We start from the raw sequence: 15,917 nt of genomic DNA, 5'->3' as shown, positions 1-15,917 counted from the left end.
ATAGAGAAAGGGATAATTGCCACCAAACAAAACCTGGTGAGACAGGTGGAGGGAAATAGGTTGGCTATTTTGAGAAGAAAGTGAGAGCACATCCCCTCCCTTGTACAATCCCCTTGCTGGCACATAGGCCGCCTTCTGTACTAGCTACTTAGTGATAGCGGCTTTCCATAACAATCTGCAGATAGGATGCACAAAGCGGCTGCTCCTCATTGCCTTGTCGGAGGGTGGCAGCTGCTCGGTGCACGAGCTTCCCTATCGAGAGACAAAGTCTGATGCTTGGAAGTGTCTGCAGAAACAGCTGTTCTCCCTGCCTCCTACCAGCCGTCTCCTGGGAAGGAAACCGCATTAACACCATCAAGCTTTCTAATACCTCTCCGTGTCTTGGAGGGATTTTTTTTTAATTATTTTTTTAATTTTAAGTACCCGTTTCTGTTACATTAAATATTTAAGCAGTTTTGCATTTTATTTTTTTTTTTCCAATAAAACTGGAACATTCGCCTCCTGACACCGATCACTCCCATTCGGATGCGCGTCCATTCTTGCTCTACTCTTTGTCTACGGGCCCCTTCCCGATGTAACCAAGGGATTCGACTCCTTAACTCTTTCACCACTGCGGCGCAGCGAGCTGGTTAAAATTCATGACTTTAGCCATAATACTTTTTTGTACAGAGTTGCTAACATCTTCACATTGTATGTTCACTACAGAATTTGACATAAAATTAATGCTTTCACCCGATTCGCCTCGCTGTCTATTTGTATTGGGCTGGGAAGGTTTTATGGCTTCCATTTTATTATCTTGTTATTGTGTTTAGATTTTATGTAAATATTGTAGGATTCAAGGTTAACCGTAAGCAGTTTGTAACTACAGTATTGTGTTATATCAAAGGACACGGTGATGTCATCTTGCATCATTTTGTCAAAATTTTATTGAAAATCTATTCCTATCTGACACCATCTTTCGCTAGAACTGGAAAATTACTACTAAAATTTCATAATTTTTTTTTTTTTTATTACTCGTATCTGCAAATTATTTGCAACTCGGTGTAATGTGACGAGTTCACATGCTTTCATATTCTAGAATGGACTAAACATGGTCTGTTTCCATTCCATGTTTATATTTATGCAAATTAGGGTCTCAGAGCTTTGGGGGTGGAGCTATACCCCATGATTCTACAGCTTCTATGGGGGATGTTAATCCAGGTAACTACAGGGATAGCAGCCATGACAGCTGATATGGGGCCCACAGCGTCAGAGGGCCCCAGCATCTGCGGTATTGAGTTTGTGTGTATACTGTATGTGTGTGTATAAGTGATGTTTATATGCTCTATATGTGTGTGCATATGTGTTGTGTGTAAGATGCATGTCGGAATTTGCTGAATGTATGTATATATGTTATGCATATATTTTGTTTAATCGTAACTCATGTGTGCGAGTATACAATTATGTATATTTTTTTTTAAGTGGAATGGGGGTCCCATTGTATGATGGGGGTCCCAGAAGTCTGCTGTGTGGCCCTGCTAGATACGACTCTGTGTCCATCATTGATAAATGATGCATTTCTGATAGCACTAAAGAACTAGTATAACAGCAGATATTGCCAAGCACCAAGAAAGAAAACTGAAAGAAAACTTTGGGAAACTTAATTCCCTGTGCATAGTTTTTACTTGTGTGATTTGGGAGTTGGTAGCCTCCCCGTAACCTGGCATCAATAACATCTGATGAATGATCAGAAACATGTTTTGAACTTGTACAAGTAGAAAAGGGAGGGAGAGATCCTGGCGCACATTTTTAACACTCCTCTTCTCCAAAAAATCTGATGATTGCTTTCATAGAATATGGTCATAGGTTGAAATGTATCATACACCAGAGCTTGTGTGCATGCACATGATAAAGGCCACGTTTCCCCCCTTCCCAACCCCGGCGTCTACATCGAGAGGCAATGGACTCTTGACGAATCAATTTGACATTGCGTCACCGGGAAAAAGTACATCAGGCCGTAGTTTTTTGTTTGCAGCATGCAGGCACGTGGCAGGAATTCCCTTGTGCCGACCCATTTCCCCAGTGGCCACGCGGTGGCACTGCTGCAAAAATAATTGTTTCAGTGCTTTACTTATTAACCCCATAGCGCAATAAGACGTACCCTTACGTCTTACTGCGCATGGGGGAGTATGAAGAGGGCTCACAGGCTGAGCCCTCTTCATACTCACCGGGCATTTGCTTCATAATGAAGCAAACGCCCGTCGCTAACACCCGCGATCGGTGCTTGCACCGATCGCGGGTGTTAACCCTTTGATTGCCACCGGCAAAGCTGCCGGCGGCATTAAAGAGCCGGCGGCGCGTGGGCGCCGCCATCTTGGCTCCGAACGTCACTCCCCGTGACGTCACCGGGGAGCGGCGATCCGTTGCCATGACAGCCTGGGATCACACAAAGATCCCAGGCTGTCATGATCGAGGCTATCTATTACAATGTGCGATCTGCACATTGTAATAGATGGTATGCAAAATCCCCATATACTGCCATACTGTAGTATGGCAGTATATGGTAGGATCAATCAGACAACCTAGGGTTAAAGTACCCTAGGGAGTCTGTAAAATAGTAAAAAAAATAAATAAAAAAAAGTAAAAAAAAAAAAATTATATTAAAAAAACATAAAAATTCAAATCACCCCCCTTTCCCTAGAACTGATATAAATATAAATAAACAGTAAAAATCATAAACACAATAGGTATCGCCGTGTCCGAAAATGCCCGATCTATCAAAATATAATAACCGTTTTTCACTGCGTTAAACCCCGTAGCGGAAAATAGCGCCCGAAGTCGCAAATGGCATTTTTTTGCCATTTTGAAAAATAGAAAAAATTCTATAAAAAGTGATCAAAATGTCGAACAGTCCTAAAAATAGAAGCTTTGAAAACGTCATCAGAAGTCGCAAAAAATGACACCACCCACAGCTCCATACACCAAAGTATGAAAAAGTTATTAGCGCAAGAACACGGCAAAATGAAGAATTTTTTTTCTGTACAGGAGGTTTTAATTTTTGTAAATGTATGAAAACATTATAAAACCTATACAAATTTGGTATCCCCGTGATCGTACCGACCCAATGAATGAAATAGACATGTCATTTGGGGTGCACAGTGAAAGCTGTAAAAACCAAGCCCACAAGAAATGGCGCAAATGTGTTTTTTCATCATTTTCACTGCATTTAGAATTTTTTTCCCGCTTCCCAGAACATGGCATGGAATATTTAATACCATCACTACGAAGTGCAATTTGTTACGCAGAAAATAAGCCATCACACAGCTCTGTACATGGAAAAATAAAAAAGTTATAGATTTTTGAAGGTGGGGAGTGAAAAATAAAAACGCAAAAACGAAAAAGGGCCTGGTCCTTAAGGGGTTAATGCCTCCATAGTGTTTCTAGTGTTATCTGGATCTGTATTGAAAATGCAATTCACCCCTAGAGGGAGCTACTGTATACAACGCACACATTGACATCTATACAAGTTTATGAACTATAATTTATATTAGCTAGTTACAACAATTACTATCTATACAATCTATTATCTAGTTACAACTATAGTAATGTATCAATTCTTTTATATGTTAGATCTTTTATTCTATTTTAAGTACGTAATTATGGGAAAAGCCTTTTTATCTGAGCATGAAGAGTAATACTTTAAAGTAGCCTCGTGACCCAAAAAGACTTTTAGTGCAGATATGGGGTCAGGAAGATTATTACCAAGCACTCAATGGTGTAGTCAAACAATGGTTTCAAACCTTATTGTAAAAATTTTGACATCCTCAAAACATGTCAAGATCCACCAAAAAGCATGACTATCGACGCGTTTTGGCTTGAATATAGCTTTACTCATGATCTCGGAGAGAAATGTGGTCAACGTATATGGGAGAATTTCCTGAGCATGTTCAGTGACCTATGCACAGGTCATTTTGTAGGGAATGGAAATCTGTGGCCATCACTAGAGATAAGCAGACCCAGACATATTGCCATATTGGTTGAAAAGCCCATAGCAACTAGCCCTGGCTATGATTCGCCACCGAACCCAAACATTGGGTCCGTTAATCTCTTAACATCCCGTATTGTGAATATGGATCCTATGTTCTCTTGTGTGTAGCTGATGCTTAATATTGTATTCTTGACTGTTGAAAAGTGATCTCTATAGAGCAAGAAGCATCAATCTATAATGAGCCTCAACGTTCACTGAAAATAAGATTTTTTTCAAAATATAAATTACCAAAATGGAAAGTTGTTCATAAAATAAGTTTAGCTTTAAAACATCAGCTCATTTTCTATGTAGTCAGTCGTCGTAAGTGCTAAGTGAAGCGTTCAATGTCAGACTACAACCCCAGCCGCAGCGCAGCCCCTAACAAACGCAGGTGTGTGACACGATTTATATGGATGTATGGCTAGTTTATTATCCGCCAGGACAGGCCTCCCCGTGCACCAGAGGAGTTTACCTCTGCATAATTATGTAAATGCTGAGATCCCAGCTCACAATAATTACCATATATTCCTGCAACATCCTTCATCGCAAACACATCTATCACTCCAGAGCCCTAAAACGCAGTTTATGATACATTATACCCACTTACAGTCTAGAATAGGGAATGTGTGTCGAAATCCCAAACCTGTTTAGGCTGCAGGTTACAATCACAAACACAGGAGGTGCGTCCGGGTGTTGTCCCGTCATTCGGAAGTCATGTTTTGTTTTTTGTAACTTTGATGGCCATTTTCTTTATATTCCTACTAAAAACCTTCCCACAATGTTACTTTTGTTACACTTGATGCTCTTACTTGGTATTGACCAGGGTCGGCTCCAGGTTTCAGTAGGCCCCTGGGCGACAGAGTCTGAATGGCAATTCTAATTCTGTGTATGAACCTGACGAAGCACCTAGTAACGGGCGCGAAACGCGTTGTTCTATTTTATCTTTTTACCTTTTGTTATTACGTTAAAAGCGATCATTTTTGAGCTATATAGCCTTCGACCTTTGGTTTGCTCCGCGGTAAGTCTGTTTGTTTCTTCCTGGGCATCCACTGGGGAAATTCCACTCCTCCATCTGGGTCCATCCTTCTACATTCATCTTAATAGGCCCCTTTGCAGTGAACTCATTTGGCAACATTAAAAATTCATAAACTTTAACTGTTCCCTTTAATATTCCCTAGTTTATCAAACCAAAAAGCCCCTCATAGTTCTTTTATATAAAGCCCCCTATGGATGCATTAGATGCAACCCCCATCAACCCCATTGAATCCTTATGTACAGCCTCTTGTGGAACCCCCCCAGCAGCCCTGTGCCCTGACACTTGCCAGGGTACTGACCACCAGGGTTATGCCTCTGGGACACAATTCTCTACAGGCTGTGACCATCAACAGGTCACATTGTTAAAACAGGAACACCAGAGCCCCGGCTATAGTCACCGCTGGGAAGAGGTCACTTCAGACCCTTCATCTGTGACCGCACATTTGTTCACAGACCTGCACATAACTTTTTGGCATGTGGCAGAGGAAACTAATTACAACCAAACTTACATCCTAGTTCTGTAGAATTCCAGGGAAAATGTATTTTCCAATGAAGACTCAATAGGAACCACATATTGTAAGGGAGATGTTTGGGCCTTGGAAGATATAAGATACTTGTTTGCAACTTGGATCCTACAGTCTCGATCCGTGTGTCTGCGAGATTGACCTGCCTGAACGTGGATGACATCCGGAGTTTAGTTTTTAGTAGTTCTACTTTGGGGTCAGAATAAACTCACTTGTGTGCTAGCGGCCTTAAACGGAACCTGTCATAAGATTTTATCCCATTAAGTTACTAGCCCCCACAGGTAGGATATGAAATGGCCTTTATAGATTTCCATCTTTTAAGTGAAATATCACTCCAAAGTCATGTGTAAATGAGCTAAGAAGATTCATGTTTTACCTGAGAAGAGTCAAGTTTAGAGGCTGCAGAGGGAACATCACTTGAAATGCCCCTATATTCAGTTCTATAATACCTAGAAACGTGTTTTCTGTATGAGCTGCAGATAAAGATCCAGTTGGGACTCCTTTGTTTCTGAAACTTGACAGCAAGTTTCTAAATACTATAGAAAAGAAAGTAGATGGGGTTGAAATTACCCCCCCCCCCCCATTCTGCATCCTCTAACCTTGACTCATTTCAGGCAAAAATTACTCTTCGCTGCTGATTTTCACAGACTTTGAAGGACATTATTTTTTTCAGAAAAAGGATGACATTTCACATAAGAGGGAATTCTTGAGAGGGGTCAGTAATGGTGGTAAAATCTGCTTCTCTTTAAAAGGAACTTGTCATCAAGAAAAGGCACAAAATCCCTAACCCAAACACTCCCCGCCCAACACACACTTACTGTATCTTTGGTGAAATGTGCAGCATCAGTTTCTTAATTTAAATTCGCCTCATGCAGCTGGAAAAATCCGTCCCCGAACATTTCCAACCTTTGTCAAAGTTGGCCCCTCCATTGCAGAGTGGAAATGGTTAGAAGATCTGCAGTCATTGCCAACCTGGTTACATCGTAACTAGAGATGAGCGAGTATACTCGTCCGATCTTGATGCTTGTTTGAGTATTAAGGTACTCGAGACGGCTTGTTGCTCGGACGAGTATTTCCCCTGCTCGAGAGAGAGTATTTAATTAAAAAAACACAGTGAAGAACAATGAAGAATAGAATAAAAACAGTGAACACAGGATCATTTAAGTGAAAAACACAGTAAAGAACACAGTGAAGAATAGATTACAGATGTTCGGCACATCTGCTTACTTGTCGGGAGATGCGCGCGGAACGGTGCGAACAAAATACTATGTGAAGAACAATATATATGTGTGAAGAACACAGTGAGCAGGACAGAGACACCGGGGAGCAGCACAGAGACATCAGCCAGAACGGAGACACCGGGGAGCAGCAGCATGGATCCCGGGACAGCGTATCTCCCGACAAGTAAGCAGATGTGCCGAACATCTGCAATCTATTCTACACTGTGTTTTTCACTTAAATGATCCTGTGGTGACTGTTTTTATTCTATTCTTCACTGTTCTTCACATCTGCTAACTTGTCGGGAGATAATATACGCGCGGAACAGTGAAGAATAGATTGCAGATGTTTGCATACATCTGCTAACTTATCAGAAGACATTCTTTTTCAATTAAATAACACATTTTATTCCCGAACCATGGTCCCTTTGAAAAATGCTCGAGTCTCCCATTGACTTCAATGGGGCTCGTTATTCGAGACGAGCACTCGAGCATCAGGAAAAGTTCGTCTCGAATAACGAGCACTCAAGCATTTTAGTGCTCGCTCATCTCTAATCGTAACCCTATTCAAAAGCAACCACATCGAAACAGCGCTGGGAATCTGTTCCTTCTGGAATAGATCTACTGGTTTGGTTTAACGCTACATCATGTCATTAGGCCCGGGAGAAAACATGACTCCTCTCTTCAGAAGTTGACTCATCTGTACTCATTTACATATCAGAAAAACAGCTTCCATTAAGGTACAGGGGGAAAGTTTTAACACTTTACCAGCAGGTATTACTCTGCTTCCGGCTTTTGCAGTGATCTCCAGGTCTTTAGCACCTCCAGCAGACATCAAATGTCCCAAATGGGTCCCATGCAAACCTCGTAATGCTCTATAACATGTTGTCTACCAATTGGGTTACTTTTTCTATGTAACAGGTTTCCATTAGAGATGAGCAGACCTGACGTTCAACTTTAGGGTTTTGGTTTGGCTGTGCGATGCAGCCATATTGGTGGACAAACAGCCAATATGGCTAATGGGGAAGCTCCTAGCACTGCCTATGGTTGAACAGGGGGACACCACGGCTCATCACAAGGGGCATCAATTTACCAGATTGACGTTTCTGTCACCAATCTGGCTATATGTCACATGCTACACCTCCGAACGTGAACTTCGGGTCCACTCATCTCCAGTCTCCATTAATGCCTACTAGTCCAGACTTCTGGTTTCCAAGGTTCTGTGATACCGTTCTGGCCCGGAGTGATAGTTGTGTACTTGGGGACTACAGTGATGCAGAAGGGGTGGGACCTGAGCAAACAACTTGGACTGGTGCCTGTGTGGCTGTAGTAAAGAGCTTCCGAGGAAGCAGTTACTTTGTGGCAATGTTATTCTTGTAATACACATAATAATTAATTTGAATGATAAAGGATTGGTAGATGATACATGCCAAACTCTATATTGTTGTGTAAACATCTTGTTTGCATTCATCTTAAATTCTACCCGAAACATTAGTAAAACAAATACTAATTATATCATCTCGCTCAGCAGTTGGCCTGCAGAAATCCAGTATTAATGGAGAAGTGAATACTAATTAATTCGACACGCTGCGTGTAATGCAATGAATCAGCAGAAGGAGCAGGGGCAGGAATTCGGGAGTATTCAGTTCAGTGGAGCTGCTGGGACTCAATACTGTGAAGTATCTATAGTAAGGCACATTGTTGCCCATTTCTGATAAATTGGTGTGACAAGAATCACAATTTTTATAGCGTCATCATATTCCACAGCGCTTTACAGAGCATGGGGGACATATACAAACAAAATAAGACATTACAGAGCAATATCCTGGTCAGATACAGTAGGAGTGAGGGTCCTGCTTGTAAGAGGGTTAGTATCTGGAAGAGAGTGCTTGTACAATGCCCCATTTATTCTTTAAGGTTTCATTAAATATTAATGTTGCATGAATCAGACACCATCTTATATCCCGGGACCAAGGTGAATAGGACTGTATGCTGTATATCGGTCTAGGGCAGTGATGGCGAACCTATGGCACTGGTGCCAGAGGTGGCACTCAGAACCCTTTCTGTAGGCACTCAGGCCATCAGCCTAGGACAGAGTTCACCAAACAGGACCAAATCCATTAAATCTTCGTGCAGTCTTTGGCAACTCATGAGATACTGCTCTCAGGACTATTTTACAGCGACACTTCATTGACTGTTTGGAACTGCTTGAAAAGTTGAGAAGGTGTTAAAAGAAGTGCATTATCTTTGGAGGTCCTCCTGCTGGACCCACCATTCTTCCTAAACAGAGAGACCCTGGAGAGAAGCTACAATGATAGTCTGAATTTGCCCACCTTCTTTCAACTGTATTGGTGGCCTCAGGTGGCTGATACAACTAAAAAAGTGACAGGTAGCAATAAGTTACTGCTTACAATGGCACATTGGCACATCAGGGTTAATAAGTGGGTTATGGTTGTAGATTGGGCACTCGGTCTCTAAAAGGTTCGCCATCACTGGTCTAGGGCCTGCAGAATAACATAGAAGGGAGGAATTGAGAGTGGGAATTGCATGTAGTTGTAGGGCAGTGATGGCGAGCCTTTTGGAGACAGAGTGCCCAAGCTACAACCAAAACCCACTTATATGTTGCAAAGTACCAACATGACAATTTAAGCAGAAACTTATTGATCCCTGCTGTATCACAGGTTTTAATCGGATTTGCGTCCTGAGTTCACCAATACAATAGAAAGATGATGGAGAAATTTTGATTGTAGTTTCCCTCCAGGGTCCCCTGAAGATGAAGGATCAGGGGACCCAGAGCAGGAGCTCAAATGACCATCCATCTCTATCCACACCTTCTTGCTCCTTTTTTAGTCTTGGCAGCCAAATAGAGCGGAGCATGGAACGTCCTGGGTTGGATCACAAGAGAAAGCTTTGAGTCTTAGCTGGCAAACTCTGTGTTGGGGTGAAGGCCTGGGTGCCCACAGAAAAGTGCACTCAAGTGGAGTAGCCGGACACGAGGCTACACGGCGCGGCTACTCCACGCCCCAGTAGCTGCTTTCCCCCGCCTACCCTGTGATCTTCGGCGCGCAGCTCCTGGCAGCTGCGCGCCCTCGTCCGAGAAGCCGGAGTTCTGCGCATGCGCAGTAACTCCGGCCTCGTTCCCGAGATCGCGCATCTTGGCCGGAGTTACTGCGCATGCGCAGAACTCCGGCTTCTCGGGCGAGGGCGCGCAGCTGCCAGGAGCTGCGCGCCGAAGATCACAGGGTAGGCGGGGGAAAGCAGCTACTGGGGCGTGGAGTAGCCGCGCCGTGTAGCCTCGTGTCCGGCTACTCCACGCCCCGGTAGCCGCTTAATTAAATTAACATATTAGGGCAATAAAGTTTATGTGACGCTAGCGGGGACGTGAGGATTAGCTCTAAAAAGGGCTATCCTCACGTCCCATACATCCACCTACCACCCGATCTACCTTTATAGGTAGATTCGAGGTGGTAGGTTCCCTTTAATCTCGCCATGACTTATGACTTGTGACGTTAAACTATCTTCTACAACCTCATCTTTGTAGTAGAGTTTGGCCAAACTTCAAAAAAAAAGTTTGGTTTGTGGACCAAAATATGAACCAAACTCAAACCCAAATTTAGACCCCATTGAAATCAATGGTGACCTGAACTTTGTGTCCCAAAGATGGTAGTAAAATGGGGATAAATAGAAATCTGTCCATGGTCACACGGGTGCGCGGCTCGTTAGTATCACAGAGAGTAATCAGGGATGTGTGATATAACAAACCGTGCACCTGTGTGATCATGGACAGGTTTCTATCCACTGAAAGTAAACATAGAAGCTTTCTATAAAATGACAGCAAGCAGAGATCTATAAAACAGTGAGGAATTGATGCAGAAAGTATATTGGAAAACTGTATAACTTTTTCTTATATAAACCACATCAATTATTTCCTGAAAGTGGACAACCCCTTTAACTTCATTTTTTGCACAACCTTTTGAGGCAATCGCTACTTGATTTCTGTAGCTGTCAATGATTCATCTGCACCTCTTATTAGATATTTTGGCCACTCCCCATGAGCAAACTGCTCCAGTTGTGTCTGGGGTTTGGTTTTTTTCCAGACGACATGTTCTTGCTCCTTCCAAAGATGCTCAATAGAATTTAGGTCCTAGCTTATAGAAGGCCAATTCAGAATAGTCCAACGTTTTCCTCTTAGCCCTTCTTGGTTGTTTTTAGCTGTGTGTTTTGGGTTATTATCCTTTTGCAAGACCAATGACCTGCGGCTGATCCCAAGCTTTCCGACACTGAGCAGCATATTTCTCTCTAGAATCCCTTGATAGTCTTAAGTTTTCATTTGTACCCTGTGCCAGATGCATGAAAGCAGCCCCACGACAAAACAGAGCCTCCTCCATGTTTCACAGTACGGACAGTGTTCTTTTTAAGATGTGCTTAATTTTTCTGTCTGAACGTAGAGATAATTTGCTTTGCCAAAAAGTTACATTTTAGTCTCATCTGTCCATAGGACATTTTCCCAGAAGCTTTGGGGCTTGTCAACATGTAGCTTTGCAAATTCCTTTCTTGCTTTTTTTATGAATTGTTTTCAGCAATAATGTCCTCCTTGGTCGTCTCCCATTAAGTCCACTTTGGCTCAAACAATGACAGATGGTGAGATTTGTCTACTTGATTTGTTATCAATTTTCCTCCTACAGCCATGTCCAGGCAGGTTGGTTACAGTCCCATAGATTGTAAATTTCTGATTAATATGTGCAATTGTAGCCACAGGAACTTCCAGCTGCTTGGAGAAGGTCTTACAACATTTACATTTAGCATGCTTGCCTATAATTTCTTTTCTTAGCTCCTGAGACAACTTTTCCCGTGTTTCCTCTGGTCCATGTTGAGTGAGGTACAGAAACCGCACAGTGAGGAGCTGTATGTAGAGCATTGACGGATTACAAGATTGTGACCCATGTGATGCAAATTAGTGGAGACACCTTGATTTAATATGTCCTTTTGCCTACATTTTCCAGGAGGACCATCATTTCTGTCCAGTTTCATGAGTTTTATACATTTTTTAATTAGGTTTAAAAGCAATGTCTGTCTTTTATTAAATTTTTATAGAAAAATAAATGTATTTTAACTTGTTCATATTCAGATTATTTCTGTGACCATTGTTTTTTTCCCCCCATTAAATGCCAACAATTTTGTCCACGTGTGTAGCAGGCCTGTCCAGGAGTTAGGAGAAAATGTTATCTCAGGTGATTGGGGACCTACTAAATCCCTGAATCTCCTCTCACTATGTGCGGGTGAGTAAGTGTTTTTGACGATTGGGTTAAGGCAAAAGCTTTCAGATTTATCATCTCCTCCATTGTATGAAGTGTGTAAATGGTATTATGTGGATTAGGATTTGAGCAGAACTCCTTTAGGTAGGCCCTAAGAGTAGGGAGAAAAGATAAATTGCGCTTTTGCACATAACATTCATTATAAAGTGTAATGTATGCTGGCTGTGCACAGTTAGACTATTAGATGCATCACAGGATTTTAGTGACATTAAGGACCACAGGAGCCCATAAGCCTGTATGAGGGTTATTATTTACTGCAGGTAGACGGATCTGTTATCGTGCATGGCTTTTATGTTACAATAACAGATTAAATCAGAAATTAAATGTGCCATTGCTTCCTCTGTCAAAACCGTCTCCGTCCTCGCGCCTATTAATCTCACTCACGAGCCAGCAGCTATGGATGTCCGTCTCATTATGGTTCTCCCTCTCTCTACATTTTTCACTGAGCTCCATACAAGGCATTAATATGTATCTCTCAACAGAGGGAATGAGACAGGGATCTGATAGGAAACTTTCCGCGGATCCAAGGAGATAAATATATCGGAAGAAACATTTTAATACAGGAGAATGATTTCTCCAAATTGTCTGGTTGAGGACAAATGGAAGATAAAACATAAAGACATGATAGTGAGATTATAAATATGATGGATATGATATGGTAGAAAGATGGAAAAAAAAAAGAAAAATGTTGATAATCTTTGGCTGTAAAGTTCTCAATGGATAGGGATAAGATTAAAACAAAGGAAAATGGATGAAGGGGCTGTATCAAGGCAGACTGCTAACTCCTGCCTACTTGCCTGTACTGCGCTAAATCCCAGGGGACAACTGTATGACAGTCCTTACTCTGAGTAAGTGCTCAGAACAGAAGACAAATGAACAGAGAGAGACTGATAGAAAGACACAAGCAAAGTCAGGATAACTGGGAGTCAAAATCAAGATGGTAGCAAAGTACAGAATTGTGATGCAACAATTAGTCAAAAATCAAAGCCAGCAAAAGCAGAAAAGAAAAGGTAGAACCACAAGTTTTAAGACACTAGTATAACCAGCAACTCTGTTAAGGAAGGAACAGATACAAGAGGAGTTCCTGAACACCATCCAACTGGCCATCCATCACCCAACCCACTCCTGACACACAATAAGCTCCAATCTAAACCCACCCAGCTTTCCTAGAACACTAACCCAACTCAGCCAAGAGAACTAAACGCTGCAGAGCAGACGATCAATCACAGCCTCAAACAGAACAGCCCTGGGTGCGGTTTACAAGCCAGAACCAATTCAGAAAGTCCTGACAGGTTCACTGGACATCTGTACAAAATGATTGTTACCATTTTGGACACTGACAAGTCTTTCTGCCTTGGAAGAGGTTTTCACCATTTTGACATATATCACTATCCCTCCATAAGTAAAGCGTGTGCCTTATTGCTTCATTTGATTGGAAAAATGTACAACATTTTTCATAAGTCTTTTTTTCCTGTAACTTTATAGTGCTCATCTATTTTTCCAATATATAGGGGTCATTTATTTATTTGCATTTAAATATTTGCACAAACGATTGACTTTTTCAACCATTTGGCAAAGTTTGCAGCTAAAATTTTGTATCTAAAATTTATCTTTAGAAACCAGGTGTAGAAGAGGCAAAACTTTGCATAATCGCAGTAAAAAGATGCATGTATCTCCTAAGAAAAGGTCAACAAATTTCTGGAAAACTTGATAAGTTGTCATTGTTGTACTGAAGGCCAGATGCAAAGGACATAGTGCATAGAAAAGAATATTCAGTCTGTACTTGAGTATAAGCTGAGTTTTTCAGCAAAATTGTGCCGAAAAATCCTCACTTGGCAAGAAGCAAGAATCATTTGGCAAGGTTGTGGTCCATACAGGAGAACACTACTAACATAATAGAGCACATTTACATGCATTACTATGCAAAAAACATTGAAAGCATTTGAGCTGTTGTACAAGTTTCCAATATTGTAGCTCCGATTACTCTTACATGATGCATTGGGCACTAGACACAACGTTATCTGGAATTCGGGAACATATCCTATCTTAAGAACTCAATGGGGCACATTTACTAAAGGTTCGAACGCCGCATTTTAGTCGGGTTTCGTGATTTTTTTCCGTTTTGCGCTGAATTGCCCCAGGTTTTTGCCGCACACGATCGGATTGTGTCGCATCAGTGCCGGTTTCACGCGACACAATTCGGGAGGCGTGGACATTGGACATCCCGACTGATTTGGACCAACTGCGGAATTTAAAAAAAAAAAATTGTGTTGCAAGATCAGCACTCACATGCGCCGGGAAGAAGAAGGTGAACTCTTAGCGGGGAAGCGACACATGCAGGAAATTGGACGCACAATCTAAGTGAATCGCGGCAGCTCCGAATCCTCGTCGGACAGCACACGGCAGGGATCGCTACGGGACGGGTAAGCAAATGTGCCCCAATATTTCAAACGATTCAGAGCTCATCAGTGGCTTTTATAATTTAAATCAGTCAAAAGTTTGATGAACCTCTTCTGGTCTACTGCCAGATCCTGAATTTCTATAATAAAAGAACCACAAATGATGATAAAACGTAAACTCTTTGTAAAACACGGTCTCAGACTATTAACACGTTACGGCACATGGATTTCCCACAACCAGAATTCATCAAAGCTAATTCAAATATACAAACCATAGCAAAGAATAATGATAGTGGAGTTACCATGCGCCCCAGACAAACACAGACAGACTCCACAGCAATAACTTACATGGAACACAAATGTTTAGAAGGATGTAATTATTTAAAGATGCAGAGACTTTACTTCTACAAGACTTTAATGCGCCATTTTAATAAATAGATAATTCAGAACTTCTGACGATATGGAACTTTTTGAAAATATGAAGTAGTGATGCCGTACCTTAATAGAGCATAAAGGAGACGAGACAACATCTATTGGAATCTTAGGCCTCTTGCACATAAATATTTTCTTCCTACGGCAGCAAAATACAACTGTATTGGGCGTATTTGGGGTATTCCCCCCTTGTATCCTCCATTGGCTTTATTGGCAAAAACAAAACGGGAGTTTGTTATTTAGCAACCACAAAATCTGGCTGATACGCCATGTCAGCTGGTTTTTTTCAAAGTTCCGTAGACCAAAAAACGGTCAAGAGGACATGCTCTTGGGAAAGCTTTTCCCAAACTTCCCAAACTTTTTATGCTTGCCCCGCTTGCCTATGTGGTTTTAAGAAGTACAATAAATAAGATTGAAGATTTAATAGTGAGTGCAACGTTTGTTCTTACTATTCTGTACACTCTTTATACTATATATAACAGGTCTATGTGTATGAGTGCAGATGTGAGTCAGTAAAGATTGGGATCTCCCAACCCAAACCTCTGATTACCGCAATGAACTGACATGCAGAGTTCATTCCTGTGATCGGGAGATACGGGTCAGGAGATCTCTTCAGCCCGCACAGTGATTTTCACTGATTGCACTAGCTCATGGGCAAAGGGGCTTATACATCTCACAGATGGTAATTTGACTGCTCCTGCATGAAAGCTGCAATCAATTACCTGTATATACATTATTATATATTGTATGAGAAGTACAAAAGGAAAATAAAACTTCAAGATCAAAAAGAACTGAACATACATTGTTGCTAATGTAGAACGCAGAACCAGTTGCTATGGTGGACCCTCTGCATCCCAATCTACACTGATTACATACCCCCCAAGATGTCTTCATAATTTAATATACTGTAATAATACAGTATATATACCTCCCGCCATCAGATGTTTTATATCCAAGCCTCGTTGCTTCTCTGTATTGGTTGAAGAGTA

This window comes from Engystomops pustulosus, chromosome 8, assembly GCF_040894005.1.
Source record: "Engystomops pustulosus chromosome 8, aEngPut4.maternal, whole genome shotgun sequence".
NCBI classification, from domain to species: domain Eukaryota; kingdom Metazoa; phylum Chordata; class Amphibia; order Anura; family Leptodactylidae; genus Engystomops; species Engystomops pustulosus.
This window is presented reverse-complemented; position numbering follows the sequence as displayed.